General features: G+C 29.2%; 1 long non-coding RNA gene across 1 annotated transcript; it reads left to right on the top strand.

Moving 5' to 3' along the window:
- The first annotated feature begins 9,365 nt into the window (after positions 1-9,365).
- LOC113368331 lies at positions 9,366-11,514 on the top strand. The gene is made up of 2 exons (XR_003366384.1): positions 9,366-9,517; positions 11,453-11,514. It is a non-coding gene; the product is annotated as an uncharacterized LOC113368331 (long non-coding RNA).
- The last annotated feature ends 1,211 nt before the right edge of the window (positions 11,515-12,725 follow it).

Below are 12,725 nucleotides of genomic sequence, written 5' to 3'. Positions count from 1 at the left end.
TGTAGTGCTATGGAACTAACTGCTGCTAATTTTGCTATAAATGAGTTTTCTAAGTTGTTAAGTCCAAACTTATATAATACAATGTTAAAATTCACAGTTGAGATGTTATCGTATATAACACGAGATCATTAGAATTTACTTAATAACAAAAGTTTATGCTTATTGTAGATTGCGAATACATTTCCTATTTAAATTCTCCTTATGCTCGTTATGTATACATTACAATAATGTAATAATCAATAAAACATGAAGCTGTTAAACATTTATATTAAAATCTATTCATTTCGGATAGGGTAGAGCGATGTTTAAAGCTCAGTGAGTAAAACGATCCATCTTCATTATCTCAAAAATAAGAAAAGTATCAAATTTGTAAAAATACTATTTTACAGTAGAAGGAAAAAAATGTGTAACCAGCTATCACTTTATTTCTTACGACGTCGCTATCAGGAGATAAACAGCCCTTGAGCTCTTGTATTTAGTTTATGATACTTGAATATATATTTTATATATACGTTGTTTAATTTGTTTGTAAGATGTATTATGTGTGTATATATGTGGACTTATCAATAAAAAAGTTTTCGTAAAAACAGTTTTTCAAGATTTCCCACTTTTTGAACGGTCTTAACCCAATACCGAGGTGAAAAAATGTTTGCAATAAAGTTACATATTTGATATAGAAGTTACTGAATATATATATATATATATATATATATATATAATTGGCTATACTACCTTATCATTAAAGGTAGACGCATTAGAAGTGTGGAAAAGTGGATATCCAAACTTTTATTTGGTAAAAGTTTCGAGTTTTACTTTATTTATCTTGTTAAAAGTTATAGTAGTATGATGAATTAGACCAGAAATAATATTTATGAGTGTTATGTGATTGCTAACATTAATACGAGAAAAGTACCTGCGAAGTTCAATAATACCTGTTAGTCATTCTGATATCAATCTTTCCAAAATTTTTTATGAAAATTGATATTGTAATTTTGATTTTCGATATATCTATCCATAGTGTCATCCATATTGTACGACAATATTTTTGATAATTTATTTTAATTATTTTTATTTATAATTTTAAGAAATATTATAATAAATATTTACGTTTACATTTATGCCGAAGATAATAAATATTTACATTTATGCTGAGAAGTAACTTAATTGTTCCATTTCATCAGAATTTCATATTCCCCGAGACGTTTTAATGATATTCATTTATTTTTGTTGCACAAAACCGAGACGATTTCGTATTCTTTGCATATACACAATAGATAAATCAAAAATCAGATGCACCCCGTTCGCAATAAAAAACATTTGCTTCGTCTAGAAAGTTTGTAGAGCGTATACTCTGTATAAATTCTGATATGAGAAACTTGAACTATAACAGAAACATAAATAGATTACACAGAAATATCGTTGTATCAAACTCTGAGCAAAATTAAGTTTGTTCTAAAGAATTTGTTGAAAGAAATTCCAATCATGTTTCTGTACGTTTAAAAATCATGAGATTTAATACGGAATTTTACCTACTCGATTTTCTTACAAGTTTAACGGAATTAGACCATGTATATTTATTTACATTCATATTTATCATATTTATTAATATATCATAATAGGTAGGGTAGAGCGACGCGGGTATAAAGGTCCACCACAATTAGGGTAGGACACGGCACAAATGTCTAATTTATAACATGTACCATAAAAACAACTATCAAACTATGTTCAGTAAAATTCCCAGTTTTTTGCTTATTATATAAATATGTTTTTTAGCTATTTCTCTAAAACTTGTCATCAGTACTTTTTACCACATAGGTAGAATAAATGGGGTCAGCCATGGGACACTACACTACTGATTATATTGATTATATATAAACATAAAAATAAAAGTATTTTTTACATTCAAATAAGAATTACAAATAATATAGAACTATCTATCAGATTTTCTTGAGTTAATCCAAATAACATAATAACCATAAATTAAAATACTATGCCAGTTTATCATTTAACTTTTCCACTTTTAGAAAGTAAAATACTCGAAACTCACACAAAGAGTTTGTGAAATTTATTTTTACTATTCTAAAATAAATAGGTTTTCTGATGTTGGAACATGTTTGTTATATTTTCATTAATAAATGGTGTTTCGATATGGAAACAGGATTTTTCATGATTTTCAAAAAAGTTTCAAGATTTTATTTCTAGCCCCTTTTCTTTACAAGATCTTTTACTATGTTATGGATATTATACTTCTTCATTTTTTAAAGATTATTTATTGCAACAATTTGATTCTACAAACTATACTAAAGTTTATATTATAGATGTTTCTAAACTGTTTATAATTAAAATTATTGTTTTCAACTTTATTGATTTGTTATTAAAATTTTCGATTATATCTTGGTTGGTATACATTATTATTCTTCAATTTATATATTATTTTCTTGTAACTATATTTATTAAATTAAACAAGAATACCTTATAAACAAAACATAGAAAGAAGTTGAACAATGGCACCAAGTAGAGGAAAGCAAAATTAAGACAGATAATCGTAGCATTCTAGATCCTCCCCCCATGAAGTAAATGTTTCTGTGGGGACAAGAAGCATTTTTACCCCGGTAACATATCCAGGCGGTAAAATAAATTTAAAAGTATTTCATTCGCTATATAATAACAAGCATATGCATATATAAGCAATAATTATTCAAAATATTATAAAATTTAATTGAAACAGCCATTTCGAAGATACAGAGCTAAACGTGCAAAGAATGGCAGTTTTTGAGAGAACTAATTTAAATGATTCAAAGAACTTTCAGCTTGTTTTAACAAAATAATTGATTTTGGAAAAAAAATTGTATCATTTTTTTTTGAATATCGAAAATAATTCAGATTATTATTTTTAATTCTGACTAAAGTTCTAATGTACTTTAAACAAATAATTTTAACTTTGCAATTCAGTTTATATAATTCTTATAAATATTAGACAATGTTACAATATTCGTTATAATCTATTTGAAAACATTCAGTATTTCTCGAACATTTCGTTACGGTACGGGAAGTTCTAGCAATTTGTCTTAAGGCACGATGCCATACAGCCCACTAGTTAACAATTTACTTGAGCACAATAAATCCTGTCCCAATTTTAATCCTATCCCAATTCATAACTAACTAACTATATAAAATCATATCAAAATACTCAAAACATTCACAAAATAAAAGTTCGTGTATCCTCTTTTCCACAGGTGGCATCGTCGAAAACGTAGTCAATTTAATATTAGTTTATGAATCGTACCCTCTCAGGTACACAACGTGTTGGCCTATACATATAACAGACTTTTTTCGGATTTTCTGATAAAAAAGAGGAACTCGGAGCGTTTATAGCGTAATGTGATGTAATTTAATATAAAAGATGCGGTGTGAAGGGTACATATCGCAACACTTGGCGACAGTCAATTTTCGAGTGAGACCGTGATTATTATAAATAGCTGAGGGGCGAAGAAAAACGTTGATGATCGTTATGAAGGAAATGTTAAAAAGGTTTGTTTAGGCGATTATTTTTTTGTTTTAAATGTGGAAATTTAGGATACTGATGAAGGGAATAAAAATTCTATTGATGGTGCCGCCAATTAAGTTAATTTGTTATTAAATTTTAATATAGCCTATATTATATAGGAATGGGTTGAGAATAGTTTTAACTATAAGTTATATTACCAGACAAGATGTGTTTTACACTGACTACAGGCAATGTGTTCAATCTTTAATATTTAAATCTGGGATATATAAATTCGATTTTCCTCTCTGTTCCCAAAAGTATCTTAGATTTTAAGTGTCGCCCGGTGACTTTTCGGAGAATCGTTTGTATGAAGTTTCAACGTTGCCCCATTTTGCTTACAAACGTTTCGTGGGGGTCGTGTTACTCTGTAAACAACAGCAATCGATAGAATGCACCCGAGTTTGTTCTCGTTGAGAGTATATGCACACTTATATGACTTTTTTCCTTGGATGTTTTTACTAGAGACAGCCCTAACGAGGGAAAGGAAAGTCGGAATCAATATATGGGAAGCTTCTCTTAACAAGCAATCGATGAAAATGAAAATGAACCAAATTAAATGAACTTCTCGAGCGACTAATAATTTGCAAAATAATGAAAAAATAAGTACATTGTTTTTTGTATATAAGTTGTTATGTTTATATAATTAATTTTTATGGTAAATACAAAATTCTTTCAATTTTGGAATAATTAAAAAGTGTATGCATATATAAAACTTTTTAACTTCCCGTAGGGTAAGTTATAGTAATAGCAAAAAAATTGAAAATGAAAATTTTTACATATCTTTATATTTCAAAGGTTTATGAATATTTTGGCCTGCCTTAGAAAAATGGATGTATGTGTGTGTATATGTATGTGTGTGTGCGGATACAAATTTTCGTCGACGATTTCGGAAACACCGATCAACCGATTTGAATAATTCAAAAAAACATTTTACTTGTATTGACAAGTTGAAAAACTGATTAAGTTTTTGGGAAGGCAGATCCAGCGTTTATGGACTCTCCATAAAAAATAATTTAAAAAAAATGTCATTTGGCGGTCAAAAATGTTTATTGGACATATGTACATCAAATTATTAATTGTACACATTTTGTGTAAATTTTTTTGGGTTCCGTACTAAGATTTTTAATTACGGTACGGGAAGTTCCAGCAATTTGCCTTAACTAGTTTTATTTATATCTTTAAATAGAACCTGAAGAAGAAGATATTTCATATCGTGTAAAATCGCGGTAAATCGCGAGTAAATCGCGGAAAATATTCCTAATAATAAATAAATATTTTTTTTTAAAAAAAAAAGGAAACTCAGAAAGTTTTTTTCAGATAGTTCAGTAATAATATACACACACACACATTTATATATATATATATATATATATATATATATATATACATATATATACATATATATATATACATATATATATATATATATATATATATATAACATCAGCTTAATATTTGAATATTGATGTTCGACTGCACTAAATTGAATATTTCAGCATAATCCTACAGAATATTAATAGTTAATAGTTCTTGCTCATTCTGTAAGCCGTAGGTACTTTACAATATTCTAACACAACTAGGATTTATATTAAATTTGAACAAACTACAAACAACTTGCAATGAAAGTACGTTAACCCACAGAAGTTTTGCATAGATTTTCATCAGCCGTACGCAAAATTAACCCAGGGTACTATGCGAACCTCTCACGGCAATCTTAAAGTAAGACGACCTGTAACCCTGTGCATTTCCAGGGGTGGGGAATAACATATAACTGTCCCTGTGTCGGTGTATGCATGTTTCATGGTGTTTTTGTACATTACCCACCCTGACGCGTGTTAGTTGGGGTAACGTTACGTATGATTTATTAATGCCTTCTTCAGCGAAACATGCCAGAAGCACATATGCGTGCCGTGTGCTTTGTATTGCCGGTGATCTTAGGAATAGACTCATGGTTGGGGGATGATTTATTCAACAGAATAAAATAAATGGAATAAATACAAAATGCCCTGACTTACTAGTATTTTGAGATACAGGCCGCCAAAGAATGCATTGGTTGCTTCGACATACGAGTAAAATTTGAGATACGAGCTTTGAGCTAGTAGTGAGAGCTTTTTAATATATGTTAATGATAAAATGAAAATATGAAAAAATTCGTCAGTTATGTGGCTGTTTTATGGTAAAAAATTATTTTATAGTTAGTCAATTTAACTATACATCATATTGATCGTATACATCAAATATATGTTGATTTTGTGTTTTTTGCTTTTAGTACATTTACAAAATATTATGTACTTTTATGACCTATTGGGTCTATAGAAAATGGCCATGCTTCTTAATAATTAATGCGTGTAATTATTGAAAAATATGAGAGAGGTCAGGATATAGTTACAGGTCATATATGAAAGGGCATAACTTCTGCTAAGGGCCACAAAATAATTTATAAGCAGCTTTGAAGCTTTAAACGATTGTGGATAAAAATGAACCTGAAAAACTAGCAACAGTTTTTGCATGAAAGTTGTTCAACGAAACATGTGTATCTCAGGAGTCAGTTCTTCGATAAAATAGACCGTAAGATAGCATTCTTATGGTAACTTAACATATAAACTTATAGTAAAAACTGTCAAAATGCTATGTTTTTACTGTGGGATCCGTTATTGTACACAAAAAATTTAACTTTTATCATGTGTTATTATGACACATCAAAAATTGGCATTTGTGCGATTTCTAGGTGCCTGACTAAATAGAAAAAACATAGCATTTTAACAGTTTTTTTCTACCAAATTTTAGGAAGAATGGAGCGAAATATAACCTTGTCATAATAACCTTATGTTACGGTCAATTTTATCGGAGAATAGACTCCTTATTTCCGCAATATCATGAATGGACAGGAAAGAACAATGATTAAATTAATAAATAGTAATTATTTTTTAAATATTCTAACAACTTTACAAAAGTCACAGTGCCGGAATAAATTAATGGCATTTCAACGTATTTATGTGGGAAAAATAGTTCTGAGATACGAGTGATTTGACATGCAAGTGTAGTTACAGAACGAATTAAACTCGTATGTCGGGGTAACACTGTATTTCTAGATCTGTGTATGTGTAGTATAATTATATACTAATAAGCTTTCATGCATTTTATTTAAATGTTATAATAATAAATCTATACACTTGTTATTCTTGATATTTTCAGTCAATCTATTGCTCCTGATTGACACGCTCGTTTAAGCTAAGCTAAGTTAAAGCGTTAAGATATTAAAAGTTTACAGTCTCTTATTTTCGAATGAGTGCTTTTGGATAGACATGACAATCGTTAAAGAAGATATAACATTTAATAAGTATTTGTATTTTATGATAGGTCTTTTTAAAATAATAATTTCGTAAGTTGAAAGCTAAATATCTGAACAAAAATGTAAGAAATGGTAAAACACACTTCAATGCTTTGGTTGAATAATATTTATAATAAACCATATATTTAGAATTCAAAATAAAGCAATCTAGTAGTAGTAGTATTAGTATTTTTCAACGCCTTCACTATTCACAAATGTCACCCCAGGCCATATATAGGGCTTAAGGAAGACCCTTGGGGGCTTCCACCCCTGTCAATAAAATACGATACATTTATGGAAAATTCTAGATCTAGATGCATTATACCTACCACAAAACGGAATTTGATTGCTGATATATTGTTATATAAAGGAACTAATATATAAAATACATTTAAAAAATGACCACTGCTGAAACTGAATCAGAAATTACAGAAAAAAATTTAAGTCAAATATAAAAAATAAAAGTTAGTTTTTATGTTTTACGTTAGATTGGATACTTTGGCTTTAATAATTATTATAATAAAATTAATAATATTGTCATTTGTCTTTCAGAATCAGAAGAAAACCATTCATCAGCTCATTTTCTACCCCACATGTGTGTAATATATATCCTTCTCAGGGTAGATCTTGGAAGAAAGACGTAGAGGAGGCCGCAAGAGTATGAACGCATTAGTATTCATGGTTAATTGTTAGCATTACGTCATAGATCATGGCACATGTGTGTTTGTGTGTGACAGGGACATGATACAAGGTACACAACATCCAATACTAAACACAAATTAATATATAAATGATATAAATTTGTAGTCTGCAAGTTCATATTATTTTAAAATTCCATAAAAATATTTTTACAAGAATACATAAATTATTCTATATAGATCTATTACAAACGCAGCCATCAAACTTCATAAATACTTCTCTTCATTCCATAAAATAAATTTAAAAATATTTCTTTACCCCAGTTTCCAAAACTTGAAAACTGATACTTGACAAACCAAATCATACACATTTGCATAAATGATGAAAATATCATTCTTTTTCCGCGGCATCGCTGCCGTTTGAAATAATGTGATTTCATAATAAAAGCTTTTGCGTTGCATTACGAATAATGAATATCGGATAGGATAGAATAAAAAAATGCCTCGGGAAATACATTGTAAATAGGAATTATGGATTTTACGAATGCATTTATGCGAGTCGATGGTGCGCGCCGTTCGGAGGCAGCTTTTGTAATTCAGTGCATTTTATATCTGGAGCTCGCTGCGAACGGAAGTGATTTTAAAAGTCAAACCATTTTATTGGCCTTTCGTAATATATGGTTCTGCAAGTCACCGATAGAGAGTACATTGATCCTTCAGGCGGGAGTATAAGCATTAACCAGCACCCGATTTTGTAAATGTGGTTGAACAAAATGTTCCTAGACCATAGGCTTTAATATATATTTTTATACTACAAAAATCAATAAATTTTCATCCTGGTGTTTCTAGAAGGCAACCTATAGGCTGACCAGATCCTGTTACCTCTACTGCTTGATGTCAAGTTGGCTAAGTTAAGTCTTACCACAAGGCCTTGGCCAGTTTTGCGGGTTTTAAGATTATTGCATGGCATTATACATTTAGGCAAATTACTGAAACTTCCAGTTTTGTAATTAAACATTTGAGGAAAAAAATCTTTAAAATGATCAATAATTAATAACAATTACCATGCACCACTAGTTAATTTTCTAAATGTAAACCTAGTGATCAATAGAAACAGTAAACAAAAGCTGTACATGTTTCAGCCTAGTGTTTTTAAAAAACAACCTAAAAGTTGACCATTTGAGGTATATTACCAATAATGACGTAAATATATATTACAGTAGTGCCATGAAAGGTTATCATCACTTAATATTATATTTGAGATCTCTAATACAAGTAAAAATCATGCTTAACAAATACTGCTTAATGTCAAGTGAGTTATTACCACAAAGCCCTGTCCAGAGATATGGGTTTTGAAAATATTGCATGACATTATACGTAAGCAAATTTCTGAAACTTCAAATTTCGTAATTAAACATCCACAGAATAAAAATAATAAAAAATCTATAAAATAATGAATAATCAATAACAATTACCGTGCACCACTAGTTAATTTTTTAAATGTAAATCCATTAGAAGTCATTAAAAACAGTAAAATTTCTTTAAAAGCATGAAAAAGACCAAAAGTATTATAATAGCCTGTAAAATACATAAACATTGACCGATTATTTTTGTGTCCTTGTTATTTATTTACAAGATACCGTCTGCTCAGTTACCGAAGTATCATTATTGATATGAATTAAAACCAAATGCACCACCCAGAGGGCAGTCGAATCTATTTTATTGATAGTATGATGCAACTTCAAATGGTTTGTTTATCAACCGAAGTTCCTATCTATACGACGCAGTCTTGTTGATCTATGTTTGTTAAAATTATGTGAGCGATCGAAGAATCTACTTTAGTTTGTGCCTGCGTTTCGCGGGAACAAGAACATCTGGCATGTCGACCCGGCGCCAAAGCACCGGGGTCGACGAGCTGCGTGTTCGAGTTATCTAAGAAACAAGGGTTATTTTATATTAGTGGCATTGACGCTTGGGTTTGGATACTTCGTAACAAAATAAGTGAGTATTGCTTTTTATAATATTATTTAATTTACATTAATTTTTATAAATATAAGTATTTAAATCAATTGCTTCAATTATAATATTCAAATTATTTGTTGAAAATAACTACTACGTGAGGCATTTTTGTAGAAAATTGTATAATCTGCATTAGTTTCGAATATCATCAACGCGGCATTCTTAATACTAATAAATGTTCTTATTAAGTCGACGTATGCCATTCACATCTATTTAAACATAGCATTTATTAATATAATGAGTTAGTCTGCATACGTTTATATTTAGTGAAATAATTTATAAAATATGAGGCACACATGTGAACATTCAATTGGCATTGGCACAAAGCGCTGAAGCGCCGTGCGGGTATTATGGCCGACGGGTTCGCATTTTTCGAAACAAAAGGATAAATGCTGTTATGTATGTTTCAATTCACACACGCGACAATATACTATGTACGATACAATACAATTCATCTATCCGATGTCGCTCTTGCGTTAGAAAATGAAATGTTCGGCGCAATCAAACTGGATGTGTTTCGGCGGAAACAATAACACAGTTTGTATGACATAATTGTTTGCTTCGTTCACAATAATGATTCCTACGCAAAATCAGTTCGCACGAATAAACGTCCCAATAAACGCGAGAGGATTAAGAAATTAATTGTTAGCGATGATTATAATAATCTATTATGACTTGGGCAATTATTAGTGAACCTTATCAATGTCACCATATGTTATGAATCTTGTTCTTTTTCTAATTTCAGTCTAACAGTGAAGTACAACGTACTCCTATTTTCTTAGTTAACTAATATCTTCAATCAAAGAAATTAATTAAATCTAATGTACAAATATACATAGTAATGACTAGTAAGCAGACGATACAAAACATTTAAACGCTTGTAAATCTTTCATATCACTCGGTTGTCTCCTCTAAAGGCCATGGGCAGTATTTAAACACATTGACTCAGTTTGTATTGAAGCCTTGATGAGCAACCCGAGGGCTGCGGGCTTCATGCGGCCCCTTAATTATTTTTCTGGGGCCGCCAAGCATTTTTAAAATATAATTTATTTTATTTTATTAACTGGTCTCATCAATGAATTAATTATAATAAATTCTATTTTTGTTGCATTAATTTATGCAATATTTTTTGCTTTCAATTTTGTATTTGTATATTATGTTTATTATGTTTTTATGTTATTATTAGTCACGAGTGTGTATAAAAAGTTTTTTGAATAATTAATAAGTTTGGCCCGTCATAGAAATTAAAAAATTCATTGATTTGCAATTAATAAAATTAATTATTAATTCTTAGAATAGATATCGCAATGATAAAACAATATTGTCCTTCTGAAATTTACTATTTATCTTCAAAGTATTTTATATACTTTTATTATTATATGATCTTTTTTTCCAAATACGGCAAAACGACTGAGCAATTTTCATGTCTACATTCTTATAAAAATGTAGACGTATAAAAAAACAGTATTACACTGTTCTGTGGAATGATAAAAAAACTGCCACGACGCTAATTAATTAGAACGACACTGAAATCAACCGCATACCTCTTGAAAATTGCTTTAAATTTTAACATACTGCCGAAAATAAATACAGATATTGTAAATGAATGCTCATCAATGTCCACAAATTCATACCAAATAAATTGCATAACATATCAATGTTTGATATTATTGTTCGACTGGTTTGACGATGAATTTCTCTTCTTCGACAAAGCGACTTGTTTTTAAATGAATCTACGTGATTTTGAATCTATGTAATAGTTTAATCCAAACTTCATTTATTTAATTTGTTCATGTAGCACAGTCCAGAATTACTAACAAACTAATAATTATTTTATTTTATTTATTCTAATTCCTATTGGAATTGCAATTTGTTATTTTAAGAACACATTCAGTATTCATTTTGTCCATTCAACAGATGGTTACTAGAAGACAAACCAGTAGTTCTCCTTACTAATTGTGACATATTTTCAACACTGCAGCAATGCTCCAAAGCTTGATACCATCTATAGTCTCAGTAATCATCTGATATCACTACCGCTTGATGTCAATCTGGAAGGTGGATATCAAATCCGAAAAAAGATGGGGAATCATTACCACAAAAACATTCTTCAGCATTCTAAAATTTTTATTTTGAAAGTAAAATCTTGTAAGAAATAGTTCTGCTTAAAATAAATTGTATTACTTCTATAAATCATAAAATGTTTTTTTCTACTTTTATTTGCACATCTATGAATAAATTAAAATCAATGACTAGGGAAGTTTAAAGACAGTGACTTACATGAAACCAAAGTCTAGCAGGGAATTAGTTAAATGATTTTTTATTTTTTCTCAAAATTTACAAAAATTTGTTCAATATTTCCATGTAAATAATGGAGTGATATTAACTAAAATTTACCCAAAGCCAAGAATTTTTATGAAAATGTTTAGCAAAATGGAGTATATTATTCTCACTTTTTCTCTTAATTTATATTTCTGACGGTGTTCCTTAACATCATTATCATCATATTTAATTTTCTGCGTCTAGACTTAACAAGTACATTTAGCTTTTTATTTAGACAGAGACGTAACTCAAGATCCGCACAGACATTAATGTTTTTAAATTAGTTTAGATTGGTCTAAAGGGTTTGCCTTATGCTTTTAAGAAATTTGACTCGTAAAGTTGGTGTGTTAATTACAAGAGTGCTGCGCAGATTCATAATTATTTCATGTTATAATTTGACTTGTTTTGTTGAACAGTGTTTACTGCAGGAAACTTGAATATTTTAAAGGTTTATATATAACATTAGACTTTGCTTCATTATGTTGGATTTGGGAGATCTGTTGTAAATTCTAGCAATCTGAAGGATTACATTAGCTTGAAACTAAAGACTTCATATTGTTAAATCATATTATAAAAATATTCTGTCTGTGTATCGTAGTTTTTTTATCAGTTTAATAATTTTTTTAACATATCTAAAAAATATATCTTGATAGTTTTGTCAACTTGTCAATTATAAGAAAATTGAAAAAATAATTTATATATATTGATAATTATTTACACTTAATACGTGTATTCGTTCAGCAATTATTATACTATGATTGGAAATAAATATTAAAACTTATTTTATTTATTTTTGAAAATAATTTACATTCCAGAAATATCAAGAACAAAACCAGTATTAAAACATATCGTTATAAACTTAATTAAC

The sequence above is a fragment of the Ctenocephalides felis genome, unplaced genomic scaffold (assembly GCF_003426905.1).
Source record: "Ctenocephalides felis isolate EL2017-DRISC unplaced genomic scaffold, ASM342690v1 CF-g0.4_SCAFFOLD_01170, whole genome shotgun sequence".
Lineage (NCBI taxonomy): Eukaryota > Metazoa > Arthropoda > Insecta > Siphonaptera > Pulicidae > Ctenocephalides > Ctenocephalides felis.
Note: the sequence above shows the minus strand (reverse complement) of the source record. Positions and strands in the feature narration are given on the sequence as shown.